Source organism: Lonchura striata, chromosome 2 (genome assembly GCF_046129695.1).
Source record: "Lonchura striata isolate bLonStr1 chromosome 2, bLonStr1.mat, whole genome shotgun sequence".
Lineage (NCBI taxonomy): Eukaryota > Metazoa > Chordata > Aves > Passeriformes > Estrildidae > Lonchura > Lonchura striata.
In genome coordinates, this window is record NC_134604.1 from 105,322,369 (window position 1) to 105,344,825 (window position 22,457).

Genomic DNA, 22,457 nt, shown 5'->3' on the forward strand with positions numbered 1-22,457 from the left:
GTAGCAGTTTGGATTCCTCTCTGTGGCCCTACAAGGAGCCAGGACAGATGAAGAGATAAGTGAACAGTTGCCTGGTCTCTTTGTCCCGGTTTCGGAGAGTGCTATTTACAAAGATATAAACAGGTACGTAACTGTACACATTTATCTCACATTGCTCAGATATTTCCTGCTCCTCCACACTCCCACCCCATACAATGGGTTGTAAGAGTTCAAAATGCCTCAGATCCAACCCCATACCTATACACAGACAAGTTTATCTCTTCCCTGTGTGTACACCTGGTGCGTAAATGCAATGGAAGAAGGGGTGCCTACTCCCGTGCACCTTTGTGCAGGAATAGGAACAAATGTTTTGAGGGGAGTGTCAGAATTTGAGTTATGTTTTATAGAACATTTGTTTAGTATAATAAACATCCGCAAATGACTATTTATTTCATGAAGTAATTAACATTCTTAATTAGATGCACCTTGCAGCTGCTGTTAATCTTAATTGGCAATAATGCGGTTACATTTTGATACATATCTTCAGAAGAGTTGCAGAAGAGAAGGGGAAAAAAATAAAGACAAAAATCTGAAGGGAAGGAAATAAAACTGTTCCCACACAGTTCAGAGAGTTCGCACAAAGAAGATCCCATGGCAACAGCGAGGCCCACAGTTTGCCTTATAAAAATCCAAGAATAGATAATGTATCATCTCTCCTAAAACACTTCGCTTGGGAAACCGGAGGGGAAGGGGTGGGGGAGAAAAATAAAATAAAGCACAAGAGGTGAAGCGAAGCAGGCTGACCCCCAGGCGCGTTGCGCGGCCGGCGTTCCCCGCCCGGCCGTGCCCCCGCCGCTGCCCCGGCGGGCGCGGAGCGGCGCCGAGCGGAGCGGAGCGGCCCCGGCGCTGCGGAGCGAGGCGGCGCGGGAAGGCGGGCGGCGCCGGGGCGGAGGGAGAGAGGGAGAGGGAGGGAGGGAGGCCCCGCTCCCAGGAGTTTCTCCAGGATCCCTTCGGAAGGCCCTCCCCGGCTCCCCCCGCAGCGCGGCGCGAGTGCGGCGCTGTCCATCGGGGGGCAGTGCCGGCCCCTTCCTGCCGGCCCGGCGGAGGGCGCGTTCAGCCGAGCGAGCGAGCGAGCCCGTCTCGTAGGAACACAGGGATCGTTCATGCACTGCAGTTTCTTTCCCTCGCCTCTCTCCCTCCCTCTCTTCCTCTGCTCCCGAGGATATTTTGGGTGGATTGTGGTTATCAATCAAGACCTCCTCTTCTTTGCTGATCACTTGTCATTTTCACCGGGGATTAGTATCGTTCGGGGCAAGCGGACAACTGATTTTTTTCTTTCTTCTTTTCCATTTGGAGAATTTCTCCCCAAACCTCCTCCCTTCTTCTTTTTTTTTTTTTTTTTTTTTTTTTTTTCGGCGCTGCGGTGCGGGTGCTAGGACCCGTCAGGCAGCCTCCCCCGCCCCCCCTCCCCGGAGCGTTTTCCCCACGTTCGCCCAGCACCAGGAAAGGAGCCCCCTCCGGACCGTCGCTCGCCGGATACTTGTGCGGGCAGCCGGGATCCGGCGGCGCGCTGGGCGCGGAGCTGCCCGCGGGCGGCGCGGGGGCCCCCCGGCCGGCCGCCCCCTTCCCCCCGCCCCCCCTCGCCGCACCTGGATGGTACCTCCCGCCGGCGACGCGGGCACTTTCTGAACTGGGAAGGAAGGGGCGACTCGGGGGGGTGGGGGGCGCCGAAGTCTGTATGGAATTACCTGCGCCCCCGGCGGAGCTGGCAGCGCTGGATGGATGGGCGCCGCGTCCGCGGCACTCGCGGCCAGCTGAGCCCCAGGAGTAAACACGGGGCTCCTCCGGCCGAGTGCGCAGTGTGGTGACCGGCACTCGCCTCGCTGACTGATCGCACCGGAGGAATATTTCGGGAGACTCCAGTGGGTAAGGTCATTTTATCCAGGCAAAAGCCCGGCATTGCTAAACTTGGTGGCGGGTGACTGAAATGGGCACTTTCGGGATTGCTGCATTACCCTGATGCGAGGGGCTCCAGCTGCTATTGGCAGTTGAGTGGAATAACTGCAGTAGGTCTTCTGGTGAGTGCTTTTTGCGATAAATTAAAAATAAAAAAAAACCCTCCTCCCTCTGTATTTATGCATCCTCTGGATTTGGGAGAGTACTGTAAGAACAAGGAGTCTTTAATTTTCCCTCTTTTAATTTTTTATTTCCCTGATTGTAATATATTTGACTGGAAAGGGTATGTGACAGCAAAGAAGCTCTCTGTGATGGAATCTAATTAATACGAGATCGGATACCATCCTCTGGTTAAATAGATGTTTCCAACTCTGTGCAGCGTTCTTCTGCATTTCATAGCTGCAATGGAGGTAGAGAAAATCTGCTTTTCAAGTTGTTAAACTTTAAGGTGGTGATCCTTATTGATCGTGGTACAGTGCACTGGTGCTAAAGGGGTTAAATGCCATTGGTAATTTGGGATTACAACTGTTCCTGTAAATCCTGCAAGGAAATTATAAACTGAGGGGCGGTAAGGACAATATTCCCTCAGCTTCATAGTAGAGAAATATCGTAAATGTCACTAGCCTGAAAATATCTCATCCAGCTGCTCTTACAAAATATCTTTTTTATCCAATAACTTACCTACTGAAACCTCGGACCACGTGTATGGGAGTTGGAAGATGTGCAAACAGAGATGCTATCTTCGGTATTTCATACATACATGCATCTGGCTGAGGGACTGTGTGGGAATTCATTCCTGTTACTTGTGGTGTGAAGCGAGACGAGAGAAAAAGGAAAGATCATCTTCTTAAGAACAGAAGCAAGTGAGGGAAGCACTTCAGCCTTTAAAGATTTAAAGGGATCCGAGCAATGCACATTGGTAATCTCTCTCTGCAAAATCAGTCCTGATAAGAGGGAATGGGGGAAGGTTGAGGGAATCGATAGTGATGACGTTGTGCAGTGCAATGCACTGCAATGCTAAAGTTACATAGCGTGTGCGAAAATATGTACCCTTATGTACTGCTGGTGAGTTCATGCATAATGGATGGAAGAAGATATGCAGATCTGTCTGTAGGAAGATGGATGTATTTGTGCAAAGACGGTGATTATGTAACTTGATTACATCAGTGGCATCAGTCGCCGATAGTGGAATAATATTCTCCTGTAGCGTATCGATCACTTGGCTTAACTTTGTAGCGCTCTCGGCAGCGAGGGATGGAGACCTGGGCAGAGGAGGGGAGATCCTTGCTCAGCTCCTGACAAGGGGTTTGCCTCTCGTAGGCTGCCTTTTGCATCAGCGTGCTGCTGGCGGAGTTTCCCCGGGACAGGGAGTTCACGGAGGACGAGGAGGAGGAGGAGGGGGAGGCTGCCGAGGCGCTGGCTCGGCCACACCCGGGGAGAGGCTCCGGAAGAGCCCCGGCAGGGCTGCACAATGGTCCCATTGAGCAGCGCCGGCTGCGCGCTCCTTCGCAAGGTCACACCGCAACCTGGGACTTGGGTGCATGGCAACAGCTGAGCGGAGGAGGGACAAGACCGAAATTAAAATTGATCCTCCTCCTCTCCCCTCGCCGTCGCCCAGCTGCGAGCGCGGCGTTGTGCTGACCTCTCCATCCCCCGGTGCAGAAGCAGAGCCGGTGCCGCTCCGCCCGGGCGCAGACAGCGCCGTGTCTCTCTCGGTGTGAGCAGCCGCTGCTCGCAGCTTTGGCAGGGTGCTGCCTCAGTGGGTTACAATACAGCGTGACTGACGCGGGGAGAAAGTATTGTCACATACAACAGCTTCGTGCACCTGTTACATTTAGAGGAACCGAAAAGGTGGTCTTTTAGCGCGTTTCAAGCGGCTTAGAAATGAGCAAAGGTGTAACAGGAGTCCCATTGGTTTAACTCCGACCTTTTTAGCAAATTGTCCTCAAAGATAGCAGTATCAGGATATGCCTTAATGCCCATTTTAGAATCCCGAATCACTTTTCCTATCTGTTCAGGGGGAGGAGGGGGAAGAGCACTCGAAGATGGATAAGCTCACAAAGGCGCTGGTGAGGGCCCATACCTCTAACACATGCATTTTCTGAAAAAATGTAAGCCTGATGAAATCTTAACTCAGCTGAAATGAGTGATCTTATCATCACTGACCTGTGTCCTTCCCCACTTCACTCTGAATCCATTCTAGCAAAATGTCACTAAAATACTTTTCAGTTAAGAAGAGGTGAGGGCAGAGTGGGTTTTACATCTCTAGATAAGCATGATCTTCACATACCTACTAGATTTAATGCACTATCAAACTCACTGTAATTTTACCCTACAGCAGCCTGAAAAATCAGTTTTTCCTGCTTCCCTGAAAACATCAGTATTTTAAAGTTGATTCACCATTAGTTCATGACTATATTCATATTTCTGGAGGCTAGGTCTGGGCAAGCACTAAAATAACCTGCCAATGCAGTTTAGAGTTTGACATTCATAGAGTATACTGAGTAAATTGGGAAAAAAAGGATATGAAGTTAACTCTGTTTCCATCCTTCAGGGGTCAGAATAACACTATGGCAACTCCTATGCATTGCTACAGCTCTTATAATTTTCAGAAATGTCCATTGCATATTCTCCCCCACACAAAATCGCAGGCATGCTCATTCCACTGATTGCTTACAGGACCCTTTGTGACACACAGGCTACATACCTGTACCACCCATCTCAAAGGAAAGCACAATTGTCTCCAGAAGGTGTTATAAAACTGGTGCTGTAGAGGAGTATGCACTGACAGTGTGGGAATGTGTCACATGATACATGTAAAGTGGCATGCAGCACGCAAGGATTTGCAAATTCAGGACAATGGTAAGCAACCAAATTTTAATTACAGATTAATTTTATTGTTGTAGTTAGCAATGACCACTTGGTAAAAATAGAGGGTTGCAGCTCCAATGCAATATCCCTTCAGTTTGCACCAAATGTAGCTTTTTTGAGAGGAAACTTTCCTTGCTGAAGTAAAGCTGTATATCACTCGGACAAATGAAGAGAAAATGTGAAGAGAAATATTTTCATAAAACATTTCCAGGCTCCAAATCTCAGACCACTGAAAGCAGTGAGAGTTTTGCCACCCACTCCTCACTATTGCTGGAGAGCTGGCTTTTAAAGAAAACAGCAGTGCATGAAGAATAATCTCAGTGCCTTTCTCTGGAAAAGCAGGCTTCTGGCTGTCATTGTCATAGAAAACAGTAGACTTGTTTTAGTGCTGATAGGAAAATTTGAAACAGGGGAGATCTTAATGAAACTTTTTTACTATTCAGTGATATTCTTGTAATGTATTCAGAAAACCTTCTGTGGCCATTGTATTGAACAATGAAAAAGACCCAAAAAAATGGATAGTCAGCTGAGGTTTTCCTTCAGTGTATTTGCACTTACAGAGGAGTGTTTGGATATACTTCTGGGTTTCATAACAGCTGTGATATTTAGCAGCTGGGAATCTTTTTATTTTTATAGTTCACACTGCATGATAATATATGGCAATTGAAACACGAAGCTCTGATTAATATGATTAAAAACTAGCAACTTATTTCGTGGTGCTGAAGTTGTAAAGTTTAATTATAGAAGCACCATTTGCACAGCTATAGGTAAGGTTGTGTCAGCGTTTTTATTATAAACCTCTATCCTGCTTCCATCCATTGTGTCGGGGGTCTATGAAATAAGAAGAATTCACAGTAGAGACCATGATGGCTGTTTTAGGTTACTGTCCTGGCCTCTCAGGTCAGTAATCCATGTCTTTCTTTAAGTCTTTCTATGAATATCTACAGCAGCACCAAAGCAGCCATTATGCTCTGTCAATTCAAGTATATACTTTTATTTTAAAATGTAATTAAATATGCAGTGATGGACCACAGTGACTTAGTGACTCAGGAGGGATCATTTAACATATATATTTTTTATGCACTTTCATATAGTTTTCATACTTTTGAAACAAAAACAGATTAAATGCAGCAATTAATTCTTTTTGTGACAGCTTAAAACTAATTTGCATTTAGGTGAAAACTCTTTTGGGGGGGCAGGGAAGAAGGAGAAAGTAATGAAGATGAAAATTTGTAGGTTTTGAATGTTAATACTCAAGCTTTGCATATTCCCCTGAGGTAGTCACATATGGAACTCCATCCTGCAGAAGGGAAAATCCTGTGTCATTTGTCACAGCTCTGTAAGACCAGGGCAAGGAAATCAGGTAGTGCTGGCTCTCTGTTCTAACACTGAGTACTCAGTTTTTCTAGGTCTCACTGTACCTGTGTATTATAGGCACTCCTAGGTCAGTTCATGGTGTTAGATAGCACACTATTTATGCCTCAATAACTGGGTCTGAACAAACGAACCAAGGGCGTCAGTCAGTCTTACTGCTTTATGTGCTTTAAAGTTTCATGTTTGTAGGAACAGCACACAGACATGATGATAATCTTTAAACAGTTGTAGCATCAACTGCAGCATTTACTCACAAAGATTTTTAAATTGGGAATGCAGTAAAAAAGAAGGGGAGAACATTTAGATTTTTGCCAATGCAGTAGATGTTTCCATTTTATATTTTACTTCTGGGAATAATTTAGGAAATGCTCAGTGTAGCTTATGAAAAGAACTACAGAAAGCTAATTCATGTGTTGAGAAGACCAATACCATCTACACTAATCTATACAATCAGCAGGCAGACAAGGGGAAGTGGTGTCAGAAAGTTTTCTGTTCTCTGGTCCTTTACAGCTGACCATTGTGAATAGAGTATTGTGAAAGAGGAAGAAAATGGAGACTGCAGAATGGGTTAAAAGGGGGCCAGAAAAGCTTGTAAATGTACAGGCATTCACAGTGGTGAAGTATCTTCTCTGTCTTTTGAGATGGAATATAATTCTGTATTCCTCTTGTCTGTTCTTTACTAGGGATACCCAGATGCTTAAAGTTATTGCAGTTCCCAACTCCCACTGCTCTTTTTTTTTTTTTTTTTTTTTTTTTGGCAAAATCATCAGTTCAAGAGCCATCAACTTTTTGTTTTCATGCCTTTTTCCAGTCACGCAATGAGATGGTGATCTCTCAGGTAACTTGAGGTCCTTCTCCATAAAATAATAATGTCAGGAACTTGGGAGAAAGAATATTTTCTGTTAGATGAAAAGACTGAAAAGGCCCATAATTTTAGAAAAGGCTGATAATTTACAGAAATCAGACTTTGTTCTGACAAAGTACATACCTTTGAATTTCCAACTAGGATTTCACAGTACTCTTGCAAGACTGACACCAAGGTAGTGCAACTGCTGTGCTTGGAGTGTCAATTTCTTCTCAATCCCAACCAAAAGTTTGGACTGTTTCAGGGAAAATGAAGTCATAGTAATGTACATCCATTGTCATGTGCAGAGAAAGGCTTCTGCTGCTGGTTAGGAGTGGGATTAAACAGCTCTGACCTCTCTGAGTTCCCAGACCATTTGCATCTGACTGAGAATTGCTCTGCCTGAATGGTGTAAGGAACCTCCAAGTACATCTGTGCCCCACCTACATCTATTTGACAGTGCACCTTTAGTGGATTTGTCTCTGAGCTCAGATCATATGCCTCAGGGATAATTCCTACACCAAGATCTGTTGGTATGATGGAAACTTTGGGATAGAGCCACAATGTCTGCACAGGAATGTGTTTGGCCAGGATGCTTTTGTGTGGCACTGATCCCTGGCAGCAATTTTAGCCCTGTGTCTGTCAGGTTGCTGCTCAGTGCACAGAATTTCAGGATGGCAGCAGAGCACAGCTGTTACCATACAGCACCTTGGCATTCTGCATCTTTGACTTTCCTTTAATGCTTTCTGTCTCTTCCCACATTAAAACATTTTTTCCTCCCCCATCCCCCACCCCTCCAAACTCTTTTGCTGATTTTAAAATAACATAACTGGAAATACATGGCATTTCATTTTCAGCAAGTTGTGACTGTGATGGATATATGTATGTTTGTGTACATATTTGTCAATAAGATCTGCATGTTTAGTATACACAGAGTTCTTTTATTCAACATCTCTTACAAAGCAGACAAGGCCTGTGAACTTTCTCCTAGACATTTCTTTGGGGAATCCCATAGCTGAAAGTGGTGAGCTTACACCAGTGTTAAATCAGGATGGCTAATTGGAACTATCTCTCTGCACATACATCTATATTTAGTTATCATAGAATCATACAATATGCTGAGTTGAAAGAGACCTATCAGGATCATTGAGTCCAACTCATTGGCCCTGCACAGGACACCCTAAGAGTCACACCATGTATCTGAGAACATTGTCCAAATGCTTTTTAGTCTCAGACAGGCTTGGTGCTGTGACCACTTCCCTGAGGAACCTGTTCCAGTGCCTGACCATCCTCTGGGTGATGGTTTTCCTGATATCCAAAGTAAACTTCCCTTTACACAATTTTAGGCCGTTTCCTTGAGTTCTGTCACTGTTCATGAGAGGGAAAAGATCATCACTGTCACCTCCACTTCCCCTCAGGAGGAAGCTGTAACTGCAGTGAGGTCTCCCCTCAGGCTCCTCCAGGCTGGACAGACCCAGGGACCTTGGCCCCTCCTCATAAGGTTTCCCCTCCTGACCTTTCACCATCCTCATAGCCCCACTTTGGATGCTCTGTAATACCTTTATGTACACTTTCAGGGATCATTTCTGTATCTGGTCACTAGAGGAGCATTATGTACATGTACACATGCACAAATACCGGTACCTGTGTATGCCTGTGCATACATGTGCCTTTACCTGTGCACTCACTCACATACCCCATGGAAGACTGAGAGCAAGCCATAAAGAGGGAATACTCTAGTTATGCCTTATGCTGAATGGAGGAAAACAAGCATCATTCAAACAAGCCATGAGACAGTAGCTGGTTTTTAAGGTTGATTTAGTAGCTATTTTTTAATGATCTGTAAATGCAGCATATTTGAAGATAACACAAATGTATTTTGGAACATCAAAGCAGAAACATTGAAAGGACTATCAAAGAGCTATATGGGATCAAATGTAACTTTAGGAATCTACATGATAAAACTTTGGAAGATACAATCTAAATGTTTCTTATATATCTCTCCTAACAGAACCTCTAAAAAATCTTTTTGATACTATCAAAAATCTTTCCCATTGTTGTGAAGAAGCTCAACCAAGGTATTTTCTCAGTTCATAGTAGAAGAAATGTGTATTTATGTGTATTATAAAAGAAATTTAAAACTTTGTGTAGCATTTCTTGTATAATACTTCTTCACTCTCATACTCAGTATGAATAATTCATCTGTCTTTGGTAACTTCTTATCCAGAAACCTATTAAGAAAGAAGAAAAGACCAAAGAATGACAGCCAAAAAAAAAAAAAAAAAATAGTCTTCCATATGAAAAGATCCCCATGTGAAGAAAGAGATGAAGGTTTTATTTATTCAGAAAAAGAAGATACAATACGGAAGAACAGATGATGCAGGGAATTTTGATGACTATGGAAAGATACTTTGGCTGATCTTATATATTGTTTTCCTGATGACCAGTAAAATTTAAGAATGGAAAATGTAAAATGAGTAAAGGAAAACACTCCTTTTCATAGTTCATTCAAATCCTTTGTCTCTTATGGACAAGGATACAGTGAAGAGAAAACTCTGGTAGAATAGAATGGCTTGATAAAGACAAAAATTTGAAGTGCTGCATTGTAATAGATACCTAGGTAAGAAGATTATATGGCTGTGTAACAGAAGGCTCTCCCCTTGTGTACCCCAATTGTGGTGTAGTCAGTGGATGGATGTCTGTGATTCTGAAATGTTAAAAGATGCCTCTTCCAAAGGATTTCTTACTGGCTTCCCTTGGAAGTCTCCTCTGACTAGATGAACTCTGTGTTCTTGAGACTATAGTTCTTCACTCTCTGTTCATTTTACAAACCCAGCAATTGTAGTACTGCTTAATAAAAATTCATTAATGTTGACTGAAAAGCCCAATTTTGCTGTTTAATTCCTCGTTACTAAAGTCCTGGTCCAAAATACAGTGATGGAAATGGAACGAGGCCTACAGCACTCCATAGGTATTGGATCAATCTCCAGCTTTATCATCCAATTTCTTAGTTTTTGTTATTTTCTGTGGAAAAAAAACCTCATACTGCTTATGTTTAATAGGTTAACATTGATTGCAAAAAGAAAATCTTGTAAACTTTAATAGAATCCAATAAAACTTACTATATTATTGACAGTATAAATGGTCTTATTAATTTCCATTATTAGAGGATATGCAACCCCCATATTTTTTTCAGTCACTGAAAGGAATGTCTCATTTCTTAAAAGGTTGTGACATCATTCCTGGTCTTTGGTACTTTCAGTTGTTGTGATGGAAAACTTAGAAAGATCTCTAAAATCAATCACTAAAAATATATGCAGTGTTACGGTACATCCTGAGCTAATTCTTTTTAAAAAATTGTCAGGTTAATGAAAATACAGGTAGGTTTCAGTCTTTAGTTAGTTTAACTTATCTTCCTTTGTATTGCTTCTTCAATACTTTATATGTATAATAATGTATAATACATTTCTTATATATAATAATGTATATTATTATATATAATAATGTAACTTTGAAAGGAAAGTCACATGGCTCAATGGACAGACACTCTACTTCTACTTATGGCTGTTCAATTACAAGGGACCTTCCTTAATTACTGTTTTCTCTGGATTTTGTCCATTTGTAATATCACTTAATGCTTAATTAGCTTCCATATTAGCTAATGCAATGTATGTCTTTTATTTCTTTGGTGTCTGAAATCAGGCCCTTTCACTAGTTCCAAATATTGCTTCTCTGTAAAATTTTGCAAAATTTGTCCATACTTCAATTTCTTGTGTCTAAACACTGAAAGACATAAATACATTCTGCCTTCATGTCTTTTTAAGTGCTTTGTCTATTTATAATGTAAACCCTTTACATTAATGCTTATTTTTTTTTATTATTATCTATGAAGTAGGGCTAGAGAAAAAGTTAATGTCAATTTCTTCTTCCTACCTCAGTGGAAATTAAATTTTTTGCCAGCCCTTGGAAATCATAGGAAGTATTTCCATTCTTCTAGCCTCCAGAAAATAAGTAATTTCCATGTTGTTTGGAGGGTGGACTTTTTAATATTTTTTATTTATTTAGCACTTAGATTTTGGGAGGACTGAATCAAAAGATGCCATTTTAGACATAAAATTTTAATGAAAACATTTTTTTCTCAGTAGAAAATTAATCAGGGAAGATGTTTTCAGAGTACTTAATCTAAGTTCTTAGCAGAACAGGACTCTCAGCTAAGGTCTTTACATGCTCAATAATACAAATATGAAAATAGTATTGTGAGTCATACTACTGGGGGTGGCTAGGTCAGCTGCCTGTTTCCTAAATACTAATCAGTCTTTTTAATTTGAGATTACTTCACTATTCATCTTCTCATTTTCCCCTGTTGCCTGAATTAATTACATATAAAATATGGATGGTCACGAATCAAAGGTAAAAAAGTAAAACATAAAAAATGGATGGTCACGAAGCAAAGGTAGCTTGTGGTTGTCCTTTCTGCCAAGGTTCAGGTGTAACCCACCTGGTTAACAGAACAAAAACGTTAATAGTGATGCGGCTTTGTGGTTTTGATGCTGAACTTCAACTCTGTGTTGGCTCTTACTCATCGACTTAATCCAGTGCCCGGGGTGTTGTGGGAAGGGCTGCAGTTGGTCTCAGTGTGGAGTGAATTAGATTTGGGAATTTAAAAACCTTAGCAGCGAGGTTCTCTTCTTTCCTGCAGTGCGTTTGCCTGCGGGCGCAGAGCCATCACCTGCTGCATGCTCGCAGGTACCGCCCGCCTTCCGGAGAGCAGCTTTCCCACCGGGAAAGCCGGAGCGGGGCAGCTCCTGTTTCTCTGGGAGATAATCCCAGAGGTGAAGGGATCCCGGGTTTCGTACATGAAACCTTTGCTGTTTTTTTCAGGTCTTGTTACTGGAATTGACAAGCCGTGCTCAGTGCCATCCTTTGGGCTAATTCCAGCTGACGGCTCTGGACCAGGGCTGGACCGCAGAGCTCCGCGGTGACGCCGGCGGCATTTCCCCATCACAGCCGGGATGCCCCAGCCAGCGGGCTCGGTGCCCGGCACAACCTGTCGCCTGGAGACTTGTGGTTTCCATTGCTTTGTTTAATAGAAGACATTTTTGTCTGCTCTGAAGATACTCGTGCTCGCTGATTTGGAATAATATTAAGTGAAGCAAGGGTAAACCGATTTCACACAGAATCTCCTGTCAGAGCTCTGTTTCGTCAAGAATAATGTTAGAGTAACTCCAGTGAAGCTGTTTCATTTGGCTTGCCAGATTGAGTCCAATGTGAACCTTCAACATAGATATTATTGCATTAATTTTAATGAATAAAGATCACAGACTTATTCAATTAACATAGCAAAACCATTGTCAACAAGCAAAGAAGTTATATTGCACAGCCACTCTAATGCAATCACAAGAGTATACTTTATGGCTATGAGAATATAATTTTCTTATTAAAAACCTTTGATGTTTCTTTAAATATATAAAAATACAGGAAATGTGTAAATAAGGCTTGCCAGCCATCTCAAATGCCTCGTGTTAAAATGAATCTTTCAGCTTTAATTTGTGATCATTTAGATTGGTTTCAAATACTGATGTACATATACAAGCATCTATATAAATATAAGTAGAGGTGTGCATGTATAAACATAACTTTTGTTATAAAATCATAGGTGTTAATATTGAAAACACAACCATTATGTCAATTTTCATATGTTGTTTTTACCATTATTTTTATAATTTTATTTGCACGGTTAAGGACTGTTTAACCACTAGAGTTTTACTTTTCTTGTGCTTTCTTGCCTGGTCCAACTACATAGAAAATGCTCCTTTAATTTGTTCTTAGGGAATTCAAGAGCACTGTATTGGAGGTTTGCCTACTCTACCAAGACCCGCTGCGCAGTCTCACCTGCATGTCTGGTTTAGACCTACACATGTTTTTCTATCCAAGCTCCCTCATGCATTGCCACAGGAGCTGGTTTAGTTTCTGGAAGTCAAGGAGTCAAGGAGCCACCGGTCACCTGAATGGCAGTATCCTGTCATGTGCAAGACAGGCTGCTGTCTCTGTGCTAGTCCTGAATTCATAACTCAGAGGGAGTCTGTGTTTTGCAATAGGGGAAGCTGTGGGCAGTACATCTGTAGTTTGGCAGGAGCTGCTTGCTGTGTAGATGGCTTTAGATTACTGTAGGAGTCAAGATTTCAACATATACTTTGGTATGTTTAATCCCACACTGATACAGAGTATGAAAACCATTGCTTGAAAGCAATATAAATGGCTGTATATATAAGCCAGACTCTAGTTTAGCTAATAATGAAACCTGAATGCAGGAATGCAAATATAATGTAGCCCAAAGTGTATCAGACTGCATCAGTGTCACCTGAAATATGTAAATAAGAGACCTTATTGCTTATTTGGCAGGGACTGTGGTTCTACAGTCCTCCCTCTTACTGTTCTTTTTATTGGCCTCTCAGAATGCTTTCAAATAAGCTTTCAACCTTATTCTTTGTTTTGATGAATGAGCATGACTGAATTTACAGCTAGAGACTCTTTACTATAGAATTGCCTTGTATTTTTCCTACCAAGATTGGCACAATATTCTTAACTTAAAAAGAAGAAGCCTTTTTCTTTATTATTCGTTTACTGGAAATTTATACTATAAAGGTTATTGTAGGATAGAGGAAAAATACAGTAAATATATAATATAGTAAGACCGTGTTCATATAATAGCAATTTTTGCACCCATAAACTTTATAGTTTGTTTTGAGGATTATCTATTAAGGCTCTAATAAAAAAGAAAAAAAAAAAATAAATAACACACACAACTTCCCCCCAGACAAAAAGGGAAGGGACAGACCAGAAAGGAAAATAAATTTTTGTGATTAAATTTAGATACCCATTTATGTAAGTCCATAATTTATTTTAAAGTACAAATTGTCTTTCTGCTTATCTTAGAGGACAGACAGACCCTCTTACTATTAAAAGCTTATTTTAAAAATAGTTTCATTATGAAGGGGCACAATTTTTGCTCAGTCCTTATCAAAGAATAAAATTAAACAAAATATGCTGTCAGTCAACATTCACTTTCCTGAAGATGGCCAGAAGTAAAGCAGAGAACCATCACTGATTTCAGTATCAAAACAGTATATGCTTCTAGGGGTTTCAGTAAAATTTAGTTTGTGGAACTCAAAAGTTTTATAACAAGAGTTATGGGAGTTTTAAATATGGAATAACTGATTTTAGCAGGAGGTTGTGTTTTGTTGATGTCAGGAATTCTAGCTCACTTTTTCTGTTACATGGTGTGTGTGGTGCATAGCTTTCATGGTGAATACACACATGAAACAGGAACTAACTTATCAGGTCCCATGGCTCTGCACACCTCTTTTATTAGTGAAAACTAAATTTTATTTGAACACAAAGCCATAGAGGAGATAATATCCTTAAATGGCCCTTTATTTTATGTGTTGTGATACACAAATAAATCCATGAATTACCTTCAGCAATGTGGAATTTATTTATCAGATGAGACGTTCTGGCTGTCACCAGTCACTGACAGTGATTGTGACACCCTGCTGCACACATTGCTTGCATTGTACAGAAATCCTCTATTTATGTAGCACGTTGTTCCTGAGATTTCATACCACAGGTGAACAATTAGCTGTACACCTGCCAGTTAAGATAACTGAGCTCTGCAATTAGATTGTGCGAGAGGTTTTGATGGAATTCAGCCTCCTTCTAGAGGCAGATTGTGAGCTGGCAGGGAGCGTGTTGGGTGCCCCAGGTGGGTGGGCACAGGGTGTGCAGGCAGTGCACCCAGGAAGGGTCCTTGGAGAGGCACAGGGAGTGGTCAGCAGAGCGCTGCTTTCCCATCTTGTGCAGCCCTGTAGTTACCACATGTCCTGTGCACCAGCTGACAGGCATTGGGAAGGCTGTTTCTAGATGGGTATCAAAGAAAAGCTATGAACAGTGAAGACAGAGAAATGCTTGGTGTTGGTCAGTGTCCTCTGGCGTGACTTTGGTTTGATCACATATTTTCTGTTGCATACATCATCCCTAAGGAGAGATTCTGCCTCCTTGGCCAATGTCACGCCTTGGTTTAACATCAGCTCCCAAGTGAAGGAGAGCTTGGTGGGAAGCAGTCCCCCCACCTTGTACTCTGGGGCCAGCTGAGTAGGTGGCAGGAAGGGGGACCAGTCTGTGCTGGTTTTGGCTGCAGTAAAGTTCATTTTCTCCAAGTGGTGGAGAGCTGTTCATAGCCACACTGCCTGATATTGCCTGGGACTCAAGTATTTGTCATTTGGCTTTTGGTTCCTTCTCAATCACCTGTGATGGACTTCTAGTCATGGTTATTACTCTTACAGTTGGTTTTTTTATATAGGTTTATGGAATTATTTTTAGTTTTGTTGGTGTGAAGTACAGCCTCCCCTGCACTGTAGTTTCCTCAGACACAAAACTGGCAGATGTTGTGTGTCCTAGGCTACAGGCAGGAATAAGTTTAGGGATAGGATGGTGTCAGAGGAATGTTCAGACAGACCAAACCAACTTGTTACCTTGGTGTTAGAGGCCATCTGTGGAGTGAGCTGCCTTGCCTCCCCTGTTGACTCCAGGAAGCAGCAGTGAACTCACACAGAGTAGGTGATCCCTGTGAGGAGTTTACTCAAGGGCTGAGCTGCTTGGCAGTGCAGACGTGTTGCCTGACTTGGATTCCCAGGAGCAGAATGGGGTGATAGCATTTCTCACCTCCCTGGCACACTAAGGGAACAGACACATTAGAGACTGTGAGATGTGAAGATATGGTAAGATGTGGTGTTTTGTGGTGTGATGGGAGTGCAAATGACAGACTCCCGTCTGAGAAGATGGATGAGCTCCCTTCAGTAAAGCATTAATATGTGCTGTATCCTCTGAAATGCGAGCTGGTTGTCAGGCTTTGCAGTTGTTTCTGGGGATTTTGTTATGCAGACGGTACTTTCTGATTATCACATTTTAAGACTCACACATGCATGAAAGGGAATAGTGAAATGGAAAGGGGTAATCTAACTGAATAGAAAAAGGATATATATAAACAGATTTTTTTTTCCCTGAGATAAATTAGCTCTCTCTAGGCCTTACACATTGAAGATTAATCTAGCTATATCTGAGTTTATGAGATACCTATGCAACTTTTTTTTTTAAATTACCCTTTGAAAAGCCCTAGAACATGACTCTCATCACTGACATGCTGTGGAGACAGGTCTATGCAGAGCTGAGTACCATTCCCCTGGCCTGTTTCTCTCCATCAGGTTGGTCAGGTGTGTACTGCTGCTCTCTGAGTCAGGGCTGGAAAGGCAAACGGATCTCCAATGCATTTGGGGCATTGCCCTGATACTCTTCAGAAGTAAGCTACAAACTTGGTCTTGTACACAAATTGTCCTGCCAAAAAAGGGCCGGTGAAACAAAGATTTGGTGAAATAATTCCATTTGACACAGCCAAAATTTGCATTTGTAGGAAAACGGCACTGCATTCAGCACTCAGCACATCATGTTTGTTCAGCAAATTTCAATTAAAGGTGTTAGTGCTTTTAGAGGCCAAGCTCGACCTTGTCCACAGCAAATTTTTTTATTTTCCACTCCATACATAGCTCCATACAATATCTTTGTACAGACAAAATGTGCATCTGCCTATAGCCTCCTCAGAAAGCTTTTGTGATTAAATTGTGGAAGAAATTATTTTATTCCCTGTCTGAATTGGAAATAATGTCTTCTTGTGGGAGGAAGCAGACATTGTGGTTTAGGTTTGGGTGGAAATAGGGACTTTAATGTTGATGAAGGAATACTGTGACTTCTTTCTGTTGAAAGATTGCCCATAATCACCCAGTTTCCATTTCTCTCTGTGTTGTGCATGCTCAGAAGCCATACCATAGGGCTTACAAGGGAGAGAAATTGGATCGGGGCACCTGGGGAGCACGAGGTAATAACAAAACCATATTGGCAACACTCTTGACAGTAGCCATCAGATACTGCTTCCTTCTCAATTTTTTTGTAGGCATCGCAGTGGAGAAGGAATTTGAAGAAACAGAGAATGGAGTTCATTGTCTTTTTAGTCTGCTCAAATGATTGAGGAAGGCTTAAAAAGCCACCTCAGGCCTAATTTCTTAGTAGCCAATTTTTACAAATTGTCTGTCTGTAGGAAGAGCACAAAGCTTCAGCAATGCCAGGCCACCTGTAGATTTCATTTAAGAATACAGCCCAGTTTTCATTGGACTATTAAAACAATTAACTTGCTCAAAAGCACGATGGTTCTGTAAGTTGATTTTAGCTACAGAAGAATAAATTTCTTCAAAAATCTCTACGAGCCTTTCAGAATTCTGTATCATAAATCACATCCCCATCGATGAAAACTCAGTTTAGGAAATAGAAAACTAAGCTATCACTAATGAGGAGTTAAACATAATTTTATGCTACACAGTATTCAGCATATTTAAATTATTTGGGCTCTTAGTTTGAATTTGGGCTTTTGACCTCATATTAACAAGCAAGATTTAATTTGAAAGGTTTTTAATTTTTAATGTAGTTTGTGTGATTTTACTTCCTTAATAATTAGAATGTCACATGGTACCAAATGAAACACCTTATGACAATCTAAATTGAGTATGTCATCATTATTACCTTTATCAGTCAGAAGTAATTAATTGACTAGTGTGTATTGCTCATAGATCATGATGTCTGCTTCTGAAAAATGCATTGACCTATAAATTGTCCTCCAGTAGCCATCCCCAGACTAGACAAGAGTTGCCAGAGGAAATTTGTAGAAAGATGTCTTCTGAATGATGGGTGTTTGCACAGTAAAGCTGAGTAAGAAGGCAGCTATTCAAAGCCTCTTTTTAAAGGTTTCCTGTTAGGTTCTTTTTTTAAAAACACAGTTTTCTATTTCTAGCATGAATTAACATAAATCACATATGAGATATATTTAATCTCTTTATTTCTGTCTAGTTATTTCCATGTAAGACGGGACACTGCTGGAACATAATACTAACCACCACATAAATTTATACTTACATGTTCCTGGAGTCACATTAAGTTTTACCCAAATACAGTAAAATTGTTCAGCAGATAATTCCTGAAACAAGTTAACTTTGTTTTTATTTTTAAAGGTTTATTTTACAGTGGTGCATAAACTTTAATTTCCAATGGTTTATCATTTGTTTCTCAGGATATACTCCACTTTTTAATATATACACCCATTCTTAGGAATAGAGGACAGGGCCTTATTGTTATTCAGTGCCTACTCTCCCTTAAAACAGTTTCCTTTTAGACTTGTCCTTCTAATCTGTTTTCTGTTTTCAAGGCCAAAATAGTTGCTGGACAGCTCAGATTCAGTGCCCTTTAATTGACTTGTCTTTGCCTCATGTCTGCTCTCTAATGGTGTATAGAAAGAAATCATAACTTCTCTGATATTTATCACAATAAGCAAGCTAAAATATGCTATTCCAATTAGATTTCTGTTCCCCTCATATGCTTTAAGAGCAGCCTTTGCAATTGTGGCCTGAGTTCTTTAGGAGAATACTGACCAGAAGCCTCTGCATTATGCTAGAGGAGGTCTTGCCAGTGCCGTTTGCAGTAGCTCTCCCACACACCTGTCTTCAAATGCAGATGCTAAGTTTGCAGCTTTTCAGTAATATGTCATTCTGATTTGTAACTTAAGATACTGCACTTACTGCATGCATATTTTCTGACAGCTGTACTTTGCTCTCAGTCTGTGGCTGCCCCACCTTCTGATGCTTTGCCACTCTAACTAAAGTGTGTATTTAGTGCTGGGAATCTACCTAGAATCTGAGCAGTAGCAAAAAGTGTTGCCCTCTCTGCTCTGGTAAGTGTCCTTAAGGGTGGGCTTTCTTCTGGCAATGTGGGGAATGGAATTAATTGTTCATAAGTTGGCTTAAAAATTCATCCTGGTAGCAGAAGGATAGACTATTTCATTGCTATTTCACAGTGTATGTTATGCAGGATATCATGGTAGCTACTAGGTGTGTAAGATTGAACAGGTCATTCTTGCTCATAGAATGTGAGTACATTCACTGGATCACCAGAAATAGTGGAATGTGTGAAGCTCAGACCTCATTGAATATATCTTATCTTCCCATAACAAGACACTATATTTCTCATTGGTTCCTATAGTTATCAGATACTATTTAAAAATCCCCTCCTCTCAGCTCTAAAACCATGCTAGAAAATCTGGCATTTTAATGCAAGTCACAAATGCAGCTAAGAAAAATGTTATTCTTTTTCTTATTTCAGACCTACAGAAACTTTATATGGTATCTATTTAGAGATACAATACTCAGATACTTCATTATTAAAAAGTCAAGAAAGGGAAGAACAATCCACTTGGCATAGGAGGAGTAGTAGCCTCCAAAAAAAAAAAAAAAAAAAGGGAATCTAGGAATTTCAAGTGATGGTAAAGTGTAATATCAGCATAATTTAAAGTAATAAACCCACAGGATTTGGCTAACTTTATCTGGGAGTAATGTAAATGAGCCTTTGTAGAGCAATTGTGTGTTTAGAGCAATTGTAGAGCCAACCCTTTGTTTAATGTCCTAAATACTTTGTTTGTGGCTCCTCAGCCTTATGGCCTCATCATATACCAAATTTTTGTGAAAAACACTTCAACTTACATGCAATTAAGCTTTACTGAGGATGTAAAATTACAGTATAGCCAGTGTGAAATAGGATCATCAATGATGGTGACATCTGTCAGACACAAAAATAAAACTACATTATGAACCCCCAGCCATGATTGTAGCATCTCATTTGCATAACCAGTGTTAAAAAATCCAGTTATGTTAGGCACTTAGCATTTCAGAATGGCCTTTAAGCACAGGAGTGAGGCTAGGAGGGGGCACCAGATAATTTTAAATTGTGGGAATAAGATGCCAGAAACCATCTGGATAAGCATCCATGCCTGCAGTGGTGAATACAGCAGATCCATGGACCCCTTCAATCCCCCCCACAAAACATGGCTGTGCCAGAAGAGTGCTAGCAGGGGAGCAGTGGGAATGGCTGCAGATCCAGCTTTGGAGCTTTCTTCCTGCCTTTATTTCCTTTTGTACTGGTACAGCCAGGGAGTCTAGCTGACTCCAGAAATGTAATATACAGTTAGTTTAAAAAGGACTTCAGAGCACCGACCCCACACCACTTATACACCAGAAGTTCCAAGCTAATAACTCTCAACATCGTATAATTAATTAGAATTAAAAAAGCCTTAGAAATTATGATGTGTCACAGAAAGAGAGCAGGAGAAATCAAGGGCATTCAGGGTGTCCTAGTATATATATATGGTGCAATGGTGAGAGTACGGACATAAAATCCTTTATGAAAGTAAATTAAGAAGTTTAAAAGAAGAAATTACTAAAGCTATAATATAGGAACAAGTCCCACGTTGCATAAAAATGGTATAATTTTTCTTCATTAATGTGTAAGATGGGAAAGGACAGATAGGAAAAAGCTGTCCAAAACCAGTCTGTTATTAGCTATATCAGACAAAGGAGAGCCAAATGAGACACATCCAGGTGGGAAGCAGCTTCACAGGCTCTTCTGTCTCACCACTGGGCATGTAGTGAAAATTGCTTTTCTTACTAATCACAGGTATATTCAATCAGCTAGGCAAAGGTGTATTCACCCCAGCACAAGATGTAATAATTGCCCAAGGAAGCAGCAGGAGTAGGAAGGATTGCTTTAAGGCAGTTGCAGAATTCTGGAGGAGCTAGCCAGGGGTGAAACAGTATTTCCAGAACAGCAAGGCCACTGATTTTTCAGGCTTGTCTTCTCCCCATCACCTTAGGTAAAACTGCTTGGCACTTGCTAGTAATAATGCATCCACATCAAATAAGTCTCCCCAGACACCACCTGAGGAAAAATTACAGGAAAGAAATAGATGCTTGTTACATTTTAGTTTGATTTGGTTTTACTTTGCACTGCAGAAATTAGTATTGTGCATTTAATGAAGTTAATAAATGTGAGGTTAATGTATTCACAATATTTACACATAATTTTGAATATTTTCAAGGTAAACAGAACACGCATTCCTGTATCACTAGAGAAAACAAACTACACGTAGAACACAGGATATTAGTATGTTTCCCCAAGCAGTCATTTTACAATATTTCTTTTCCAGTTTCTAAAAAAGAGAGGATTTACACTGCTCCACAAAGTAAAGTTTAAATCACTCTTATATACAAAAAAAAAAAAAAAAAAAAAAAAATTGAAATGTTACATTGGATGACGTATGATGTTCTTTGTACATGAGATTCCAAAGAGAACTCATGCACTTTTCTCTCAAATAATTTCTCCAAAATTCATTAAAAAAATAACACAGCACTCTGAAGAACAGCTAAAAAAACCTGACAAAAAAAAAACCCAAACCCATTTAGTTTTGTTCTGCATTGTCTTGATGCCAGAGCTGTTCTGTCACTGCCCTCCTGAGCTGGACAGGGAAGAGAAAATAAAACGAAAGGCACATGGCTTGGGAGATAAGGACAGGGAGAGATCACTCGCATGTCATGGGCAAAACAGACTCCACTTGACTCAAGAGACTCAATAAATCCAAATTAATTGGATTTATTACTAGGTGAATCAGAGTAGGATGCTGAGGAATAAAACCAAATCCTAGAAAACACCTTCACCTCACCTCTCTCTTCTTCCTGGGCTCATCTTCATTCCTGATTTCTCTGCCTCTGTCCTGCCCATGGCACAAGGGGACGGGAAGTGGGAGACGTGGTCTCTGTTGGTCCTCCTCCTCAAACTCTTACCCTGTTCCAGTGTGGGGTCCCTCCCACAAGAAGCAGTCCTCAATAAGCTTCTGCAATGTGAATCCTCCCATGGGCTGCAGTTCTTCACAAACTGCTCCACTGTTGGTCTGTTCCAAGGGCTGCGTTCCTTCGGGAAGAGGCTGCTCCAGCGTGGGCTTCTCTCTCCATGGGTCCACAGGTCCTGCCAGTATCCTGCTCCAGTGTGGGCTTCCCACAGGGTCACAGTCTCCCTGGGGCATCCACCTGCTCCATTGGGGTCCCTCTGTGGGCTGCAGGTGGATCTCAGCTCCATCATGGACCTGCTGCCCCACCACGTTCTTCCCCACAGGCTGCAGGGAAATCACTGCTGCAGCACCTGGAGCACCTCCTTCCCTTTCTTCACTGACCTTGGTGTCCGCAGGGATATTACTCTCACATATTCTCATTCCTCTCTTTAGCTGTTGTTGCACAGCATATTTTTTCCTTTTCTTAAATCTGTTATCCCAGAGGTGCTGCTGCTGTTACTGATTGGCCTGGCCAGCAGCGGGTCTGTCTGTCTTGTAGCTGGCTGGCTTTGGCTCTGGCAGACAAGGGGGAAGCTTCTGGCAGCTTGTCAGGGAAGCCACCGTGGTTTCCCCCCATTACCAAAAGCATGCCACTTAAACCCAATACATCTGGATCAGAGTGAA

General features: G+C 41.4%; 1 protein-coding gene across 3 annotated transcripts in view; it reads left to right on the forward strand.

Annotated features, from left to right (window-relative positions):
• Window positions 1-1,649: 1,649 nt before the first annotated feature.
• Window positions 1,650-22,457, forward strand: part of IL1RAPL1 (interleukin 1 receptor accessory protein like 1) — a 669,103-nt gene continuing 648,295 nt past the window's right edge. For 2 of the 3 annotated variants that reach the window (XM_021552988.3, XM_077781655.1), the window contains exon 1: window positions 1,650-1,905. The gene's annotated coding sequence lies outside the window, so the exon portion shown is untranslated. The remainder of the gene's footprint in view (window positions 1,906-22,457) is intronic. The other variant, XM_021552991.3, reaches the window with a different exon arrangement.